A 17,764-nucleotide genomic window follows, 5' to 3' on the forward strand; every position below is an offset into this window, starting at 1 on the left:
CTGTTCCCTTTGGAGGTCGGCTGTAGAGGGTTCCCGGCACGCTCAGTCTGGAAGACGTTTCAGGCTTTGGGTGTGGTCGGGAGGACACGAAAGATGGTGATGCGCAGACTAGCGGAGGCTGCGGAACGCGCATCATGCTGGCTGTGGAGCAGACGGGAGGAGAAAGACTGGAAGCCATCCATTGACAGGCAGTGAGTTGATCGGCACTGTCGACCCACCATCACGAGGACGTTCCGGGACAGGGGTTGAAACGTCCAGAGACTGATGGACCCGGCTGATGATGTCAATGGATTAGCAGTACTCCACCGACTGTATAGGTTCATAATGATGTCGTTGAAGAAGACTCTTACTCATCCTAATAACCTGGTTTTATTCCCCTTGTGTGAGAGGAGTATTTGTGTATTTCTTTTCTTTTGTTCATATTCTTTATTGAACTTATTCTCAATTGTCTTCACTTGTTTGTATTTTCTTCTTGTTTCCATTTTAGGTGTTACAAAATTAGTAAACAGAAGAGACAATGGTTAATTAAATATTCTCATTTAACGATAAAGGTAAGTACTATATCCCACATCATCACATAACAGCGGTAATGAAGATGATGAATTAGAAACATCTATCACTGAATTGTTATTTTCTCGCCCTTGATACATATGTTGCTTGTTTGTTTTCTAATGATTTAATGAGTTTTTATTCTGCTGTAGAATAAAATTTAGTATTTAGTTTAATTTACCTTTGTAATGTTCCAGTTTATATGCGTATAAACTTGTCGCCTCAGCCTTTTTTATAAATACGGTTACTTTGTCTATTTCTTTCATTGCTCTTCCAATGTTTATCATAAGGACGTATAGTAAAATATTTAGTTCTGCTGGATCTGACAATAAATAAGATTAATCAGAATAAGTTAATTTATTTCTAAATATTGCATTCTAATCAATCATTGTCCATTCTTTATAATATGGCATAAATATTATTAGTGAGTGGTCACTACAAACTGATCGACTTACAAAGACTTTTCAACAATTTATAGCGAGGACTAACAAAGTGGAACTGCTCTGAGCTATTCGTACCGATGAATAAGTTAACCAAATAACAGACTGCGGTGACGAGTAATTTGATCGATATTTAAATCATTATCCTTTCTATCACCTCTAAAATTACAACTTAGCAACAAAAAAATCAAAATATCCAAGATAAGATACATCCTCTCTGTGGTATCCAGGTGCTAAAAATTCCGGATAAAAGACACCAAATCGGAATACGTGAATTTGAAATCTGTGATTTGTGGTCATAACTCCTGCAAAATTTAGTGAAATCTAGTTACAATCAAGAGAAGAATCGTAGTAATCAGAAAAAAACATTGACATTGATGACGTTTTTAACCGAATTACGTCAGTAACTACGCCGTCAAAAATGTAGTCCACGAGTTAAATTTAGTCATTGATATAAATTTCCCTTTTTTCAAATTGTAAATACAACTATAGATTGAAATATATATAAAATGAGTCCAAGATATGTTTGAGTTCATTTTATATTTTACCTCCGGTCAAAACATCACAGGAGTGCATCCTAATAAATGCCCTCAAAACTTCCTACACTGTGATATTCCTTATTCAAACTGGATGATTAACAGGTCTGTGTTAATAAGTACATGGAAATGTGAGTCACACAATGTTAACAAGGGATGTCTTTGAAGTATCAATATTGGGTGTAAGAGTTGTAGAGGTCAGTGAATCAGAGCTTTTATTCAGAGATGTTATGTGTTTTTTTCTCTTTCAAGTTTTATTACCTTTAATAGCGCTTCATTGTCGATCCTTTCTCTGAATTGTTGGTCACCTTTTCTTGCTCTGGGACCTTGTAATGAAAAACGGAAAGTTAGTAGTACTGAAGCGCATGTACGTGAAGCCCATTACCAATATTCACCACTGGACCAGCGCGTCCATGGTTGATATGAGCATAATTTTAGAAAAACTCCCAGGAAAGGCGCAAGAGCTTCTGAAATACATGCGAGACATTAGACTCGCTGCAAGTAGGTCAACTGCTAACGAATGGTCGAAGTACGACGAGCAGTATCGCCTTAAGAAAACTCGGTACCCTAATTCATCATGGGGGTAATAGACAATGAACTGTGGCTACTTCATATGGCCAATAGGGGTCCCGTTCAAAAGGAAGTAACCCAGACTGTCAATCAGAACGATGGGGCACACATATTGGGGCGAACACACAGGAAGGTGACGGGAAATCCGGAAGTAATTTTCGTTCCCCATAGACTAAGGAATGTTGGAAGTTCAATAAGGGACAATGTCCGTACGGAACCCATTGCAAATTTAACCACGTGTGCGCAGTATGCGGGGGACAACACCCAAGAGCAAAATGCAAGAAATAGTACGTTCCGTAAAATACACTAGCATAGACGACGCTGTCAGTATGATACAAACACTGGGCCCTGGAGCTCTGCTTGGTAAATCAGATATAAAGTCTGCTTTTCCATTACTGCCAATATCACCAGGTGATTTTGACCTGTTAGGTTTTCAGGTTGAAGGTCTATTCTATTTTGACAAATGCCTACCTATGGGGGCTAATATAAGCTGTGCTTTGTTTGAAAAATTTGCAACATTCTTTGAATGGACAGTAAAACATAGCATGACACTACACGCAAGAACGGTACAACCATCCCTGCTTCATTATTTAGATGATTTTTTGTTTGGTGGTATGGCTAACACAACCCAATGTAAAGACACAATGACTGTATTTCATGACAACTGTTCTTTGCTGGGGATCCCCTTGGCGGAAGACAAAACAGTAGGCCCTTGTACAGTATTGACATCCCTAGGTGTAGAGTTTGACACTCTTACTATGGTCTTGAGACTTCCAGACGATAAGTTGACAAAGTTAAGGGTAGAGACAAAAAGAATACTGTCTCAGAAGGACGTTACGCTAAAGGAGCTACAGACACTGATAGGCTTGCTTAACTTTGCATGCCGGGTGAGAAGACCCGGTCGTGCTTTTTGTAGACGACTTATAGACGCCACTAAAGGGATTTAGCAAACCACACCATAGGTTGAGGGTGACTTTGGACATGAAAGAAGACTTGAAGGCTTGGTTAGGTTTCCTGAATGAATATAGTGGTGTAACTGTAATGCCCGATCAATTTTGGACAACGAATAGCTCCCTGGAATTATATACGGAGAGTGCAGGGGGCAGTGACAAAGGTTGTGGCTTGTACTTTAAAGGGCGTTGGGCATTTGCTCCCTGGCCTAATGAATGGAAAGGGACCCCAGTTTTGAGGAATATCACTATCCTCGAGCTACTTCCGGTAACAATAGCACTGCAGATCTGGGGTAAATGTATGGGTAATAAGAAAGTTCTCTTTTATGTTGATAACCAGGCGGTGTGCACAATAATAAATAATCAATCCTCTAGGGACCCGCTAGTAATGACACTGGTTCGGTGTTTAGTAATAGTTTGTCTCAAGTACAACATCATCCTAAGAGGTGAACATATTGCAGGGCATAATAATACAATCGCCGATCCTATTTCTCGTTGTCAGTGGGAAAGGTTCAGACTCCTGACCCCAGAGGCGGACCCCAGTCCGGAACAGATACCAACCTTGGTGTGGCAACGCTTAACGCAGAAATTGATAGACTCTTAGCAAATTCTATGGCACATAGTACCAGGGCTTCTTATGATAATGCATACCAGCAATTTAAGAGCTATTTGGATAAATATAACCTTCCCCTAAAATGGCCTGTCCCTGTATCTTATATTGCTAATTACATAGTTTTTTGTCAATAAACCACCGAGCCCCTAGTACCATTTGTACATACATTTGCGCGCTAAGCTACTTCCATAAAATTCGAGGCGAGACAGACAATACAAAAAGTTTCATAGTTTCTAAACTCTTAGAAGGGGCTAAAAGGGGAGGGCAGGTTAGGGGGGGTATTCCAAAATATGGAAACCCCCAGGGTTGATCCACTCACGGGTACCGGAGGGATCCACTTCACTAGCGGTACCGCTAGGGGGTGTTGTCCACCTCGGGGGACCCAGGGGACAGGTAGAAAGGTAACAAAAATTGGGGTCAGGGGCTTGGATTGCACCCACTCTGTACGCACGGAGGGGACATATGCCATCCCTGATACCAGGGAGGCACTGGCGGGCCATTAAGTGTTGTTAACACAGGCAGTCAGGAGATATTTGAAGGAAAGCGAGAACCCCCTCAGGATCTAGTCATAGTGGGGTAAAGAGCTGTGGCCATTAATGTTCCATATTTACGGTGGAATATTGTGAATTGAGATTATATCTAAATCAATTAAAGGTATATAATTTGAATTTGTCTCTTTGTATTGTTTTAAGAGGATATTTTAAATGAAGAAAGATAATTTGATGACAAATTGTATTCCAGTGACAGTAATATTGAAGATATCAATCTTATCACTTTTCTAGATAGCAATAGTAATGATAATCAAAACTAAATCAGATATAGTCTTTACCAATAGAAGGAATGTTATCTATTGAAGAAGCTTCACATACTCTAACAAATATGAAAAATGATAAAAGTCCTGGGTGCGAAGGTTTCAGGTTTCGCTGCTAATTTCTGTTATATGTTTTTGGGGTTAGTTAAGAAATGTTGTGGTTAGATCAATCATATATGGATTTATTATTGGTAAATTATCCATAACTCAAAAGCAGGGAATTTATTTTAAGAATTACAAAATAATTGATAAAAACTCGGAGATGTCTGTTAATAAATTCAAATCTTCCTTTCAGTCGTTAATTGCATTCAATGGGTATATACCTTAATAAGATATAAAGTAACACGAAATGATTACGTATTAAGATTTCCTTAAGTTGCAACACAGCATAAACATTTCATGAGATAAAAAATATATAGGGGTTATGTCTTTTACTGTATATTGTCAGGGTTTTTCCATTCCTTTTGGAATGAGGCCCATGGTTTTGAATTTGAGATAAAAAGACCAATAAAATCTTAAATTAGGAAATATAATTGACAAAGATACTAAAATTAAATAAAAATAAATGAAGATCATGCTGTATAGTTATGGATCTGAATGCAAAAATGTGGCTTTTCCCCTTTTGAACCTGTTAGGTGCTTTCCCATTCTGTACTGATGATATTCGGGAAGAAAGATGACTTAAACACCAGTTGTTTTACATAGGAATTAACCAGTAGCACAAAATGTCACATGAGCTTGAATTAGTCGTCACCACTTGGTCCACTTTAATTGTAAGTATTTAGATACGGTAATAACCATATGGGGATATAAAACATCTTTTTGTTTATATCAGAGACCTACAGGTATAGATACCTTTCATAATTTTTTCTATTTATTCTCCCTTCATATAAGTTTCTTATAACTGTCAAAGTTGGTAAAAATTTATCTACTGACTGTGACACGTGTATCTAAGTATGGAGCTCATCCTCAGCTGGTTACAATGTGACTTTGACACGTGTATCTAAGTATGGAGCTCATCCTCAGCTGGTTACAATGTGACTTTGACACGTGTATCTAAGAACGGAGTTCATCCTCAGCTGGTTACAATGTGACAGTGATACGTGTATCTAAGGATGGAGTTCATCCTCAGCTGGTTACAATGTGACAATGATACGTGTATCTAAGTATGGAGTTCATCCTCAGCAGGTTACAATGTGACTGTGACACGTGTATCTAAGTATGGAGTTCATCATCAGCAGATTACAGTGTGACTGACACGTGTATCTAAGTATGGAGTTTATCCTCAGCAGGTTACAATGTGACTGACACGTGTATCTAAGTATGGAGTTCATCCTCAGCAGGTTACAATGTGACTGACACGTGTATCTAAGAACGGAGTTCATCCTCAGCAGGTTACAATGTGACTTTAACGCGTTTATCTAAGGATGGAGTTCATCTTCAGCTGGTTACAATGTGACTGTGATACGTGTATCTAAGTATGGAGCTCATCTTCAGCTGGTTACAATGTGACTTTGATACGTGTATCTAAGTATGGAGATCATCCTCAGCTGGTTACAATGTGACTGTGATACGTGTATCTAAGTATGGAGCTCATCTTCAGCTGGTTACAATGTGACTTTGATACGTGTATCTAAGTATGGAGATCATCCTCAGCTGGTTACAATGTGACTGTGAAACGTGGAGCTCATCCTCAGCTGGTTACAATGTGACTGTGACACGTGTATCTAAGTATGGAGCTCATCCTCAGCTGGTTACAATGTGACTTTGACACGTGTATCTAAGTATAGAGTTCATCCTCAGCTAGTTACAATGTGACTGTGACACGTGTATCTAAGTATGGAGCTCATCTTCAACTGTTACACTGTGACTGTGACACGTGTATCTAAGTATGGAGATCATCCTCAGCTGGTTACACTGTGACACGTGTATCTAAGTATGGAGCTCATCTTCAGCTGGCTACACTGTGACTGGATTGACTTTCAAACGACATTCAAAAATCATATGGTTCAGTTTATATATATATATACACACACATATGTATACATTTGTCATTTAATAACATTAATTACTGCAAACTGCAGTTTGGATTCAGTTGAATGACTTATACTCGAATCTGAAATGAGATTTAAACTATTTTGTACCAGCACTAAATGTTAAGTTACATGCCTGAATCATGTTTCTGTCGAGTTTCCTTTTACTGGAAATGGTCAAATGGCATAGAAGCTTTCCAATGTATATCAGAAACTGAAATCTTCATTAAAATCTTGTTACATTGAAATTAGGCTATATATAGGTATATAAACACGTATGTAAATTATTCCGGTGAAATATCTTCACATCAAAATAAACAAAGATTCAACATAAACAGAACATTAAGTTATCCTGCAAAAATGCTATTGGTCCGCATATTTGTTTACCTGGTATTTTATAGTGCATGCTCTCACTGTAGTTAATAACTTCTGGGAAATATTTTATTTTAATATCTAAACGTTCCTCAGGGCTTATGAGTCATGTGCTTTATATACAATAAAACAAAAAATTCTTGTTTCTTTAAAATGGTTTCATCTCTACTACAAATAATAAAATACATTGCTTATTCTGACAGGAGACTTGTTTAGTTGTAGGTCCCTGCATACATTTGAAAGTTTAGTTTTCTGTTTAAATTGTGTTATTATTTAACAAATGAGACGAGATCAACTTTACCTCATATACACACACGTAGACATTCAACAAGTGATTTTTTTATTTGTATATGATGAAGATTTCAGTAGAATAAATAATACTTTCTACATAATGTATGTTAGAATCTACTGTATATTGGTCTGAAAATGTTGGGGTCATTGTCAATACGAGTATAAAGTGGAAAAAATATGTCAGAATTCATTATCATTTACAGATAATCAATGATTTTGTAGATTAGTTGTCATGTCTCGCAAAGCATATCCGGATTTTCTTTCAGGCACCTTACGTTTTTTAGTGGTGCCATGCACAGAACATTATAAACAAGACGGTGGAGACGACAATAGTCGTGGCTCGTCGATACAAAATCGAACCTAGGAAATATACTTAGATATTTTCTACACAAAAATTATTGTTTTTAATTCATTATATAACAACAGATTATTTGGTTATGTTTAAAAATGTCTAGAATGAGTAAAAATACCCGTTGCACGACCGTATGATTTGTGAGAGGAACATTTATGACATTTTTGTCCACTTCTAAAGGTTCTTACACAGACATTGGGTGCTTTGTAACATAAATAAGTGTTGAATAAACACAAAGATGTTGTTATATTTAACATCATCAGTGTGGATTCGCAACGGATGACGGACATTTCTCTGTTGAAGGTGTCAATTTGGGTACGGTATCAATTTGGATAGCAAACGAAATATTAAGGTAAACCATTGAGAATTGGTATCTTTCTGGTAGCGTTACGTTACACTGCGCAACGCAGTTACTGTTCCTTCCGGTGGATCAAGTGACCTAGAAATGGATTGTTACAGACAACCTGATTCTCATTTGCTTCGGTAAATTATTAAAAGCAATGCTCAGCCATATGTAGAAATAGTGTAACTCTCTGTAGATAAGTTATTTTCATATCATAATCAGATAGTTTGCTAGCAGTAAGAGTCAATTTTCACTGAATAAACACAAACTTACCTTATACCGCGATAATTTAAAAAAATACTCCCACATATTATTGTTCAGTAATTTGACTGCACATTACCTCCAAGTGTCCCGTTTTGTGACACATAGGCGGGAAAAGGTTACGTTAACACAAATTTCCAAGTGGTATTAATGCTTCTCCTAAATTTTGAAACTCTTCCGTGTTTTTATGTGTTCCATGACAAGAGTAACTTATAAACACGTTACAAATTAAGCAACGGTGCTATTCTCTTCGACATTACAGAACTACGGCCATTTTGTCCTTGATTACTGTGATGTTATTCTTATAACTTAATACTATAGATACCAATGAACACTTTAAAAAATCATTTTTTTCCCAAATAACGATACAGCAGTCAGTCATGATGACATAAATCGTACCATTGTTGTCCCCTTAAAATTTCAATCTTAACGAGATTTACATTTTTCTTACCCATAAATATGAATAAAAGAATTACAAGATTAACATTTTTCTATAATGCATAAATGTTAATCTTGCTTTAATTTTTTTAAGTAAACAGTGTAAATGAATGGTTCATAATAGTTTAAAAATATCACAGAAATAGAAATAACATTTATATGTGTACCTATATCTATACATATAAATCACAAAAATGACAACATGTACCTATTTCTATACATATAAATCACAAAAATGACAATATGTACCTATTTCTATACATATAAATCACAAAAATAACAATATGTACCTATTTCTATACATATAAATCACAAAAATGACAATATGTACCTATTTCTATACATATAAATCACAAAAATAACAATATGTACCTATTTCTATACATATAAATCACAAAAATGACAATATGTACCTATTTCTATACATATAAATCACAAAAATGACAATATGTATCTATTTCTATACATATAAATCACAAAAATAACAATATGTACCTATTTCTATACATATAAATCACAAAAATAACAATATGTACCTATTTCTATACATATAAATCACAAAAATGACAATTATATATGTACCTATTTCTATACATATAAATCACAAAAATGACAATATGTACCTATTTCTATACATATAAATCACAAAAATAACAATATGTACCTATTTCTATACATATAAATCACAAAAATAACAATATGTACCTATTTCTATACATATAAATCACAAAAATGACAATTATATATGTACCTATTTCTATACATATAAATCACAAAAATGACAATTATATATGTACCTATTTCTATACATATAAATCACAAAAATAACAATATGTACCTATTTCTATACATATAAATCACAAAAATAACAATATGTACCTATTTCTATACATATAAATCACAAAAATGACAATATGTACCTATTTCTATACATATAAATCACAAAAATGACAATTATATATGTACCTATTTCTATACATATAAATCACAAAAATGACAATATGTACCTATTTCTATACATATAAATCACAAAAATAACAATATGTACCTATTTCTATACATATAAATCACAAAAATGACAATTATATATGTACCTATTTCTATACATATAAATCACAAAAATGACAATATGTACCTATTTCTATACATATAAATCACAAAAATGACAATATGTACCTATTTCTATACATATAAATCACAAAAATGACAATTATATATGTACCTATTTCTATACATATAAATCACAAAAATGACAATATGTACCTATTTCTATACATATAAATCACAAAAATGACAATATGTACCTATTTCTATACATATAAATCACAAAAATGACAATTATATATGTACCTATTTCTATACATATAAATCACAAAAATGACAATATGTACCTATTTCTATACATATAAATCACAAAAATGACAATATGTACCTATTTCTATACATATAAATCACAAAAATAACAATATGTACCCATTTCTATACATATAAATCACAAAAATGACAATATGTACCTATTTCTATACATATAAATCACAAAAATAACAATATGTACCTATTTCTATACATATAAATCACAAAAATAACAATATGTACCTATTTCTATACATATAAATCACAAAAATGACAATATGTACCTATTTCTATACATATAAATCACAAAAATGACAATATGTACCTATTTCTATACATATAAATCACAAAAATGACAATATGTACCTATTTCTATACATATAAATCACAAAAATGACAATATGTACCTATTTCTATACATATAAATCACAAAAATAACAATATGTACCTATTTCTATACATATAAATCACAAAAATGACAATATGTACCTATTTCTATACATATAAATCACAAAAAAGAAATATATACAAAAGCGCCAGTGGTTGTGATCTAAAGAAAATAAAAATACCAAAGAACTTTATAGCGAGCGCTTTATGATATTGTGTTTGATTATTTAAAATTAACAAGCTTAAGGTGCCGATACGATCAACTTTAAACGGAAGTGTGGCTGGAACTTTATTACCCACAATACACTTTCCACAGCACGCAGTGTGAACAGTCGACCCCTTGAATGGACTGAAAATCATTTAGACCGACAAAAGATCTTTTTAAGATTTCCTCTGAAAATGAAATCATACTGGAAGTTTAAATAATTCAAATGAATTTAAAATATACTTTAATGGTTTGGAACGCAAATAACAAGTATCTCGTTAAAAAATTACAATTATAATCATTCAATATTAGAGAAAGTTTGCTCTTTTCTCACTTTCCGAGAAAGATAAATGCATCTTACACAAAAGTAGCAGAGAGGTCCTGATTTGGCTTAAAACTTGTCCCGTCTCCTAACTACATTAAAACTACAAGATGTAGATATTTTTTCGATAACTGTTTGAAATTAATCATGATCAAGTATATGAATTCGTTGATGAGTTTTTTCTTCAGAAAAAGGCAGTTTATGATTTATTGGTGACTTTAAGAAGAATTTTTATGACAAATTCTTTTAGATATATATGTATATATTGATTTTAATAATGGAAACTGGTTAAACAAATAAACACCGCCTTGACAAATTCGACTAAAACTATATTGTCTTTCACCATATTTTGACTACAAAATCATTTCGTTTCGAAAGCAAAGGTGATAGATAATGCTCTCTGCAATCTCTGTGATTCTGAAAGAGAAACTTTTGTACATTTATGTTAAAGATTATTTTATTATGTATAATCTAGATATGTTGTCAAAGACTTTATTAATACTTTTTCTGTTTACATAGAAACAGATAGATCTGATCATCAATATCAGTTTTTCAGACCTAATGCTCTGAAACCGATAATTGTTCAAGTTTTCACACTTATTAAGCTAGTAGTATCTTTTGCAATGGGGAAGTTCTCCATTTAAATTCTTTTTCTGTTACCATTGAAACAGAAAGGCCAAATCACAAAGTTCAGTTTTTTCAGGCCAGTTCTCTGTAACCGTTCAAGGTATTTACCTGATACTCAAAATTTTGTGCAGTTTCCTTTCCCTTCAGGGAATCGAACCCCGGACGGCTACGTGAAAAGACAAGTGGGTTATAACTGTGCCACCAAACCACCGCCTGATCATGATGATGCATTGTTTTCAAGAAGAAGTTGTTGTTGTTGTTGTTGTTGATGATGTTGTTGTTGTTGATGGTGATGATGATGATGATGATGATGATGATGATGATGATGATGATGATGATTGTACATCGGTACATGTGTATATGCCGATGTTTTGATAAAATCTTTCGAAATATAAAACAAATTATAAAAACACGCTTTAGTGCAGACATGGATCAGGCAGGTCAAAATATGCATCTTATTGACCAAATTGAACTCGCTTTTAGGCAGTGCCTATTTCATATTATGTAACTGTTTTGGTAGGTTCGTATACACATGTTTTATGAGTGCAACGTCCGATAAAGAATTTATAAAATTTAGTGTCCTTGCAATAGAACGGGTACCCATAAGTCACAAATCGTTCGTCGACGTTAAAATAAGCATGCCTTACGCATTTCATGATTACCAATAGTTATTTTTGGATTTCAAAACGAACCGATGTCATCATGTATTAAGTACATGTTTAGAGAATTTGGCGAATGGGAAAAGTCTGATGTGAGCTGCCATGACAGAATCAAGCCGAAAGTAATGTGACGAGGACACTTCGAAACCGGAAGTATGGTAGCAGGCGATTAGAAAAACTAGCTGACGAATCTCGTCCAGGATCCGATTCTCGAAGAAGGCGGTTAACATACATGACAGTCACAGGTAACATACATGACAGTCACAGGTAACATACAGGACAGTCATAGGTAACATATATGATAGTAACAGGTAACATACAGGACAGTCATAGGTAACATACAGGATAGTAACATGAACCATACAAGACAGTCACAGGTAACAAACATGAGAGTCACAAGTAATATAGAGGAGTGTCACAGGTAACATACAGGATAGTAACAGGTAACATACAGGACAGTCACAGGTAACATACAGGATAGTAACATGAACCATACAAGACAGTCACAGGTAACAAACATGAGAGTCACAAGTAATATAGAGGAGTGTCACAGGTAACATACAGTATAGTAACAGGTAACATACAGGAGAGTAACAGGTAGCATACAGGACTTTAACAGGGAACATCAGGAAAGGAACAGGTAACATACAGGACAGGAACAGGTAACATACAGGACAGTCGCAGCAGGACAGTCACAGGTAACATACAGGACAGTCACAGGTAACATACAGAACAGTAACAGGTAACATACAGGACAGAAACAGGTAACATACAGGGCAATCACAGGTAACATGCAGAACAGTAACAGGTTACATACAGGATAGTAACAGGTAACATACAAGACAGTTACAGGTAATATATTGGAAAGTCACAGGTAATATACAAGACAGCCACAGGTAATATACTGGACAGTCACAGATAACATGTATGACAGTCACAGGTAACATACTTGACAGTAACAGGTAACATACAGGACAGTCACAGGTAACATACTTGACAGTAACAGGTAACATACAGGACAGTCATAGGTAACATACAGGATAGTAACATGAACCATACAAGACAGTCACAGGTAACAAACATGAGAGTCACAAGTAATATAGAGGAGTGTCACAGGTAACATACAGGATAGTAACAGGTAACATACAGGACAGTCACAGGTAACATACAGGATAGTAACATGAACTATACAAGACAGTCACATGTAACAAACATGAGAGTCACAAGTAATATAGAGGAGTGTCACAGGTAACATACAGTATAGTAACAGGTAACATACAGGAGAGTAACAGGTAGCATACAGGACTTTAACAGGGAACATCAGGAAAGGAACAGGTAACATACAGGACAGGAACAGGTAACATACAGGGCAGTCGCAGCAGGACAGTCACAAGTAACATACAGGACAGTCACAGGTAACATTCAGGACAGTCACAGGTAACATACTTGAATAGCCATAAGTAACACACAGGACAGTAACAGGTAACATACAGGACAGTCACAGGTAAAATACAGAACAGTAGCAGGTAACATACCGGACTATAACAGGTAACATACATGACAGTCAAAGGTAACATACAGGACAGTAACAGATTACATACAGGATAGTAACAGGTAACATACAAGACAGTTACAGGTAATATATTGGAAAGTCACAGGTAATATACAAGACAGCCACAGGTAATATACTGGACAGTCACAGATAACATGTATGACAGTCACAGGTAACATACTTGACAGTAACAGGTAACATACAGGACAGTCATAGGTAAAATACTTGACAGTAACAGGTAACATACAGGACTATAACAGGTAACATACAGGAGAGTAACAGGTAGAATACAGGACTTTAACAGGAAACATCAGGACAGGAACAGGTAACATACAGGACAGTCACAGGTAACATTCAGGACAGTCATAGGTAACATACTTGAATAGCCATAAGTAACATACAGGACAGTAACAGGTAACATACATGACAGTTAAAGGTAACATACAGGGCAGTCACAGGTAACATTCAGGACAGTTAAAGGTAACATACAGGACAGTCACAGGTAACATACATGACAGTGACAGGTAACATACGGGATAGTAAAAGGTAACATACTGGACAGTACAGGTCACTTACAGGATAGTAACTGGTAACATACTGGACAGTCACAGGTAATATACAGGATAGTAACAGGTAGTATACAAGACTGACACAGGTAACATAAAGGATAGTAACATCTAACATACAGGACAGTCACAGGTAACAAACAGGATAGTCACAGGTAACAAACAGGATAGTCACAGGCAATATACAGGATAGTTACAGGTAACATACAGGACAGTCAAATGTAACATACAGGATAGTAACAGGTAACATACAGGACAGTCACAGGTAACATACAGAACAGTAACAGGTAACATACAGGACAGAAACAGGTAACATACAGGGCAGTCACAGGTAACATGCAGAACAGTAACAGGTTACATACAGGATAGTAACAGGTAACATACAAGACAGTTACAGGTAATATATTGGAAAGTCACAGGTAATATACAAGACAGCCACAGGTAATATACTGGACAGTCACAGATAACATGTATGACAGTCACAGGTAACATACTTGACAGTAACAGGTAACATACAGGACAGTCACAGGTAACATACTTGACAGTAACAGGTAACATACATGACTATAACAGGTAGAATACAGGACTTTAACAGGAAACATCAGGACAGGAACAGGTAACATACAGGACAATCAAAGGTATCATACAGGACAGTCGCAGCAGGACAGTCACAGGTAACATACAGGACAGTCACAGGTAACATTCAGGACAGTCATAGGTAACATACTTGAATAGCCATAAGTAACATACAGGACAGTGACAGGTAACATACGGGATAGTAAAAGGTAACATACTGGACAGTAACAGGTAACTTACAGGATAGTAACTGGTAACATACTTGACAGTCACAGGTAATATACAGGATAGTAACAGGTAATATACAAGACTGACACAGGTAACATAAAGGATAGTAACATCTAACATACAGGACACTCACAATGACATATGGCACATAAGTAGCAAAAAAGCTCTCATATTGAACCCACGAAGTGAACACTCTCGTATATTTCTATTTGGCTGTATTTTTGACAACGTTGAACTTGTGACGTCACATATATGTTGCCTACATAATATACCCATATCGAGGCGGTCGACGCTGAGTGAAATGTGCGTATTTCCGATAAATGACAACAGCTGGGAAACGTAATCAGCTTCGACCTTCACCCTCCCTTGGCCTTTTATTGTATAATACTTATAGCTTAATGTAGCAGGTTAATATTTTATGACTGTTTGTTATGAGTTTATATTGTATATATTTGTATTTTGCCATATTTATGTTCGTAATAAGTTGTGTGGATGGTGTATGAAAATAAATAGAATATGATGGTGCATGCCACCTTAATGTAAGTCTGTTATGCAAGTTGTGTAAAGGTCAAGTAGTGACCTTTTGCACTATTATGTTTTAATTATTCATGTAATGACATGTGACATGACATTAGACATCTGATTGGACAGTACCAAATAACATCTCTGGTTTTCTTCGGACTTTCTTATCTTGCTTTCTTGGCACTTCACACCTTTCCCTCCTTGGGTGTAGAACCTGTTTTTCCGCGGGAGAAATTGGTTTTCCATGTAGATGCGTCGTCGTTAGCCCGTCCCGTCCCTGTTTGAGATTTTCAACTTTAAACTCACACCTTATCCCGTGGGAGTTTATATCCATCTTTAACATAATAAAACCAAGAACCCTAAACAGTGTTTGTCTTAGAACCAGACATGCACCTGTTACAAAACGCTCATGGTACATCTTAACATGTCATCTAGGTATATTCCTGGCTGATAGATGGAGCTGTTGGTGTTTTTGTTTCCCAGTGGTTTTTATGAAGTACTCTGGCCGATAGGTGGAGCTGTCGGTGTATTAGATATCCTGATAATTGTTTTCTGTATTAACAGGTATCTTATGTAGTGTTATGGTCGATAGGTGGAGCTGTCGTTGTGTTACAGTGACGGGAACACTCTTGTTTACTATCGGATAACTTATCTGTGTCTTACCAGTACCACTCGATACTATTACATTCTCCTTTGGTATACTGGCGGGTACGTATTGCGCTGCAGACAAATTACATTTTAAAAGGACAAAACAAAATACGAAATGTTCAAGAAAATGTTAGGATTATGTATTAAAAACTCTTTAAGATTTACGTGACATCTTATAAGAAGTCATTGCTGTTGAGATAAGGATATTTTATTGTATAATTTATAAACAAATGAAATGTTGTGTCATACACACGCAACTTGCACTGGGCTTTCTTTAGTTCTTCTGAAAATATTATATGTGAGGATTCATTGATTTATATATTAATTTTTCGAAATATACATAACATTTGTTTCAAATATCTCCATCAGGGATAGGATCCAGTTTGTCAAACACGACTGCTTTCATTGCTGTTGGATACAACTTCAAGCAACGGATGAATATAGCAAATGGCATCTCGATTTCTGGTATCGCTTTAGGATCTCTTGTGATGCCACCAGTTGTAGAAATACTAAGGTTACATTACGGAAACATGATGCTTTTTCTTATTCTTGGATGTCTGTCACTTCTGCAAGTTGTAATGGGCATGTTATATTTCCCTTCATTTCTCGAACATACTAGACAACGACGGTTGCACTTGGAGAAACACCAGCAGTCATCTTCTGTAAAATCTGTGTGTATAATCTGGTTGAAAATTTTGAAGAATGCTTCCTTTATATGTTTTACGAGTTACTTATGCTTGTTACAACTTGGCGCCTTCGTCATTTACTTACATCTTCCAACATTTGTATTAACCACTGGCTTCACTTCCATGGAGGCTTCGTATCTGTTGACATTAAAAGGAACACGTGCTTTTCTCGCGCGAATCTTGCTAGCAGCATTAGTAAACTCGGAGAGCTACAACACAGAACTCACGACCTTGATGTTCGGAACCACCTCTTTCCTGGCATTGGCTAGCATTCTACTTCCGTTTTATGGGACTTCGTTTGCCGGACTGATAATGTTTTGTATAATTGATGGATTTTATAGTGATTCTGTTTCCGGAATTCTAAACGCTGTGAATGCCTTTATTGTTTGACCGGACAATTTTCAGCAACTGGAATCGAATTTGCAATGATGGGTACCGGAGGTTTTGTTGGACCAGCACTTGTAGGTGAGTTATCATCACTTAAACAGCATCTTAGTAGGATTACCGGGTTCTTTTTTTTTTATATAACTCTATTTAAGTTAGAGTAATATTGCTGAGTAACTGAAATGTGTTTGTTCTTTAGGACAGGTGATTGACGTTGGGGGGACATATACCTTTTGATTCAGAGTTAAGGGTAGGTATCTGTTGTCCGTTACCACTACATAATAATAAGTAAACCGTGGTGTAGTCTTAGTTTTCAATATCTACAATATGCATGTTATGGGTACAAGGTGTCTCAGTTTCAATTTTACATGGCGATTATTGATTTATTGCATATTTTAAAGACGTTTCTATCGTCAATCGATATTATATTATTTTGCCATTTTAGAAACGGTTTCATAGTAATTTTAAAGTAAGTATAACGATATAAACAT

General features: G+C 35.5%; 1 pseudogene; it reads left to right on the forward strand.

Moving 5' to 3' along the window:
* The first annotated feature begins 3,076 nt into the window (after window positions 1–3,076).
* On the forward strand, window positions 3,077–17,510 carry LOC132545911 (monocarboxylate transporter 4-like; annotated as a pseudogene).
* Window positions 17,511–17,764: the final 254 nt, after the last annotated feature.

Source organism: Ylistrum balloti, unplaced genomic scaffold (genome assembly GCF_031769215.1).
Source record: "Ylistrum balloti isolate Yb309-2 unplaced genomic scaffold, AGI_CSIRO_Ybal_v1 Utg369862, whole genome shotgun sequence".
Lineage (NCBI taxonomy): Eukaryota > Metazoa > Mollusca > Bivalvia > Pectinida > Pectinidae > Ylistrum > Ylistrum balloti.